Source organism: Varroa destructor, unplaced genomic scaffold (genome assembly GCF_002443255.2).
Source record: "Varroa destructor unplaced genomic scaffold, Vdes_3.0 BEIS01000003.1, whole genome shotgun sequence".
Taxonomy (NCBI): domain Eukaryota; kingdom Metazoa; phylum Arthropoda; class Arachnida; order Mesostigmata; family Varroidae; genus Varroa; species Varroa destructor.
In genome coordinates this window covers 29,796,542-29,800,489 of record NW_019211456.1, presented here as the reverse complement: position 1 = coordinate 29,800,489, position 3,948 = coordinate 29,796,542, and the positions used below count along the sequence as shown (strand labels likewise).

The 3,948-nt window shown below is 39.7% G+C and overlaps 2 non-coding genes across 2 annotated transcripts; one reads left to right on the top strand and one right to left on the bottom strand.

Moving 5' to 3' along the window:
- Positions 1 to 1,727: 1,727 nt before the first annotated feature.
- On the bottom strand, positions 1,728 to 1,801 carry TRNAT-AGU (transfer RNA threonine (anticodon AGU)). Its single transcript has one exon. It is a non-coding gene; the product is annotated as a tRNA-Thr (tRNA).
- A 926-nt stretch (positions 1,802 to 2,727) lies between these two features.
- On the top strand, positions 2,728 to 2,801 carry TRNAN-GUU (transfer RNA asparagine (anticodon GUU)). The gene has a single exon. It is a non-coding gene; the product is annotated as a tRNA-Asn (tRNA).
- The last annotated feature ends 1,147 nt before the right edge of the window (positions 2,802 to 3,948 follow it).

The window sequence follows — 3,948 nt, the reverse complement described above, 5'->3', positions numbered from 1 at the left end:
CCTATATGATAAAATTATCGAAGAGGTTTAATAGTCTAAAATTTTCATGTTCTGACGAGAAAATGTACTGTATTATTCTAACGGTAAGAAGAGTTTCAATGTTATCATGCGAATTTGTGTTGTGTGCCTTTTTTCAGTGTGGAGCGGCTCCTGAACGTGCAAGTGTTGTACCGCGTGAAGCAAGAAGTAATTTGGTGGAATCATTCTATTATCAAGACCAACCAACGGATCTTTTTGCATGATTGATGCAATATCTTCTGCACGACTTGTAGGGGAGTACCTGTCGGGCTCGGATGGTGACGAGCTTATCGAGACTTTAATACGAACTACGTCACAGGCCCCGTCGCAGCGCAGTCTCGAAAAACAAAGAAGGGAGGAGCTGGCTAGAGACGATCACGTAAGTTTTATTCCACCAACGCTGCGAGCTATTTGACGCCGTAGCACCGCCCCAATAGAACCCCTATTCAAAGCATATGGCGAACACGATATTTCATCGTTTTAAAATTGGATTCCAAATAGGTATCACGTGCCGTATTTAACCTGTTGCCGTCTGTTTGTCTGCCTGGTTAATTTTGATTGGTTTTCAGTTCGACAAGCCCTTCAGGGAGGTGATCTTTGTCGTGAAGAGCGAAGGAATTGCCCCTACATGTCTTCTTAGACTAGAGTAGCTAAATTTATATGAAGCATAGGAGATTATTTATTAAAGAAACGGTGATGTTGTTATAGCTAACGGCCATAGCAGTTAGGCGATCGTTACTGCAGATTATCCTGCCGATGAGTCCCCGACCCAATGAGTAGATTTGTTGTCAAGATAGTGTCGTTGATAGTGTACAATGAATCCTTATAGTTGCAACATATATGAAGACGACGTTTAATGTTATATATGCCGACTTTCTATGCCAGATTCAGTAGAATCCGATTCTGTTGACTCAAGAGATCTGGTGTCCGATGATTCGAAATCTCGGACTTTTCGTTTCGATGAGGTGGTTGTGGTTGTTTAATTAATCTTACTCTTTGTACATTGTCTAGATCCAACTGGTGTCTGACAACAAATTGGAATTGCGTACGAACTGTTGCGTATGGCTATTACTGTCATAGATTTTTATTAATATTATCGTTTTCACTTGCGACAATAAGCCAACTACACATGCAGAATTTATAAATTAATGGGTTATAATAAAAGAAAGAAGTAATTCAAAAATGGGTTAACTAAACGTCGTGGTCATCATTTCAAAATCGACTAGATATTTTTCCGAGAATTATCGCTGGCTCGAGCAAAGGACAAAGCAAACAGGAAGTTAGGTCAAAGAAGCCTAAGCTAGCATGGTGAAATGAAAATGGTGTAGCTAAATACATAGACTAACTGTCGCGTGAAACATAAATAGGTACACGCCGCTTTGAGTTCGATACTGCCGGTTCATCCGAAAACGATGTTTGAAAGGATCTCCATTATGAGTTTAGAGGTAGTGGAACCTACATTTCACAACATGAACTGCACTCCATTGTAGGTAAGGGTGTATTTCAATAAATTTATTTCTAATAATAAATAAATAAAATGTGTATAATCAAATGGTGGTAAGCCCGTCCTTCGGTGGCAAAATAAAGAAATGTGGTGTAGCTTGGCTATTAATTTAACATCGCCCACACCATCCGAATATACCGTTATTACAGTTACCGTTATGTGTAGCCTATTATTCTATAGTCGTCAAATGAAAATATATAGCGTAAGGCTCCGGTGAGATTCGAACTCACGATCTCCTGTTTACTAGACAGGCGCTTTAACCAACTAAGCCACGGCGCCTCGGTTTTTCGAAGGACGTTTCCGTACACAGATGATTTGACATCACCACCAAATCGAAATTTTCGTAGGCTCATATCTCAGGTGCAGTTTAATGTAGAATTCTTTAAGCAATTTAACAAACTGAGCAGCTGTCATAAGTAAAGCCTAATGTAAAATATGCCACTTGTTCTACTGAACTCGCACATGAAGTATTTGATGTAAGGTTATATTTACGTGACTCTCTTGCCGTGGGTCAGTGGTAGAACACTCACCTGCCACGCGGATGGCGGGTTCGATTGCCGGCCGACGCACGTAACTTTTCCTACATTAAAGTCTGTGTTTTCTACTTGTTCCCACGACCACCGTTAGCATTTCTTTAATCGTGAATTTTGAATCCTGTATAGCAGTCAAACCTAACGCAATGTTACTCTTCGTGGGACATTATATCTTTAAATTTATCTATATACAAATTCATCTCAAATTAATCTAATTTCATGTTCAGTTAGAACGAAGTTACATGAAGCAAATGTTGCGAGTGAGACATGAGTTTGAAGTTGGCAAAAAATCGTCAAAGGACTGTGATGAAAATTTGCTACCTAAACGTACCCCGGGAGTACTTTCCCGTCACTCAAAATGTACTTTATAAGTGATCGCTTTGTCCTGACTATCTGTGAAGCAACGACATTTAAAATATGTGCAGAATACACTGCGGCTTTCAAATGGGATTAGCTAGCCATTGTGGTGACCGGATTAGGGCAGAAATCAAATTCGGCTTGACTGCTATATGGGAAACCATGTGTAACTGTCATTCGAGCCTCTAATTAATGGCCGTTCTTGTTTTAGCATACCTTTATGAGAATGTGTTTGCCGATGAATTAAATACGTTTTTCGCTAGGCGTCTGGAAGGTCTGTCCTGTTGAAAGAGTTGGGAATGGGGTTTAACACAGGCCTCCGTGGCGCAATCGGCTAGCGCGTTCGGCTGTTAACCGAAAGGTTGGTAGTTCGAAGCTACCCGGTGGCGAACTATTGCGACTTTTCCAAAATTCGGTGGTTTCAAATTTTACATTGAGTCTATACCACAAAAATCTCTTTCTTAGTAGTGTCAACATTGAATCTTCAATCTAGGACGTGCTTTCATACACCTAACTCAGTTATAGGACAAAAATACATAGTTAAGCAACTTACCGACCCTCCACGTGACTGCGAATACCTGACTTCTGTTACTGGGGGCATAGGATGCTGTAAAAGTGGTGCTTTATTGGCGCTTGAATCTGGGTTGAGCGCAAGTCAGCACCGTGTTAGTAATCATTCTGTGCGGGTGCAGATGTGTCAAAAAGTGAAATATCAAGGCTATTTGGCGATGAAGTTTACTAGCAAGCACGCCCCAATATAAGGTCTAAATTAAATTAAAAATGGAAACCAAATCTATATTTGATTGGATGCGTACCGTGGCACAGTATCTGTATTGATTTATTAACATAAATTTACTTGTTTTAATTATCGGGGTTGGGAGTGACCGCGTGCTGCAAGAGGACTAAACATCAAGATAATCACCAGGCCAAGCACACTAAGACTAAAAGATTCTCTTGTGTATTCAAATTCTAGTTGATAAAAATCAAGGGGACAAATCTCAGCGTACTCAGCTGACCTGCATCAATTGTCGTATAACACATCGAATAAGAAATGGTGGTAATTATAAATTTTCGATACGCAAATTGTATCTATGTTGATGACATCAGACGATTTCTAAATAGTATCTTTTAGAAGTCACTGAGAAGTATCAGTTTAACCTGAGCTTCGCTGCTGTAGTGCGACTTTGTCTTTAGTTATAGCCTAATTTGCAACTGGGCCTTATCCAGTTGTTAGATCGAAAGGTACCCAACTAGTTTACGGAAGACTGTTCGACAATCTGGCCGATTAATTATTAGTTTTTCAAACTTGTAAATAAATTAACTTAGATCATATGAAGCTTTTTCTATCACAAAACGATATAATCCCGAAGTACTCCCTCGAGTTTATGGTACTTTTGCATAACCCGACAAATGATTCAAAGCTACCCAATATTCCCATTAAGTTCCTATGTAAACCCACATTTCTGCACCTTTTTTAATTATTTAGTGCCTCATAGACTGTCCTCTTTAGAGCAGTTGAACCAATACAACCGAAAG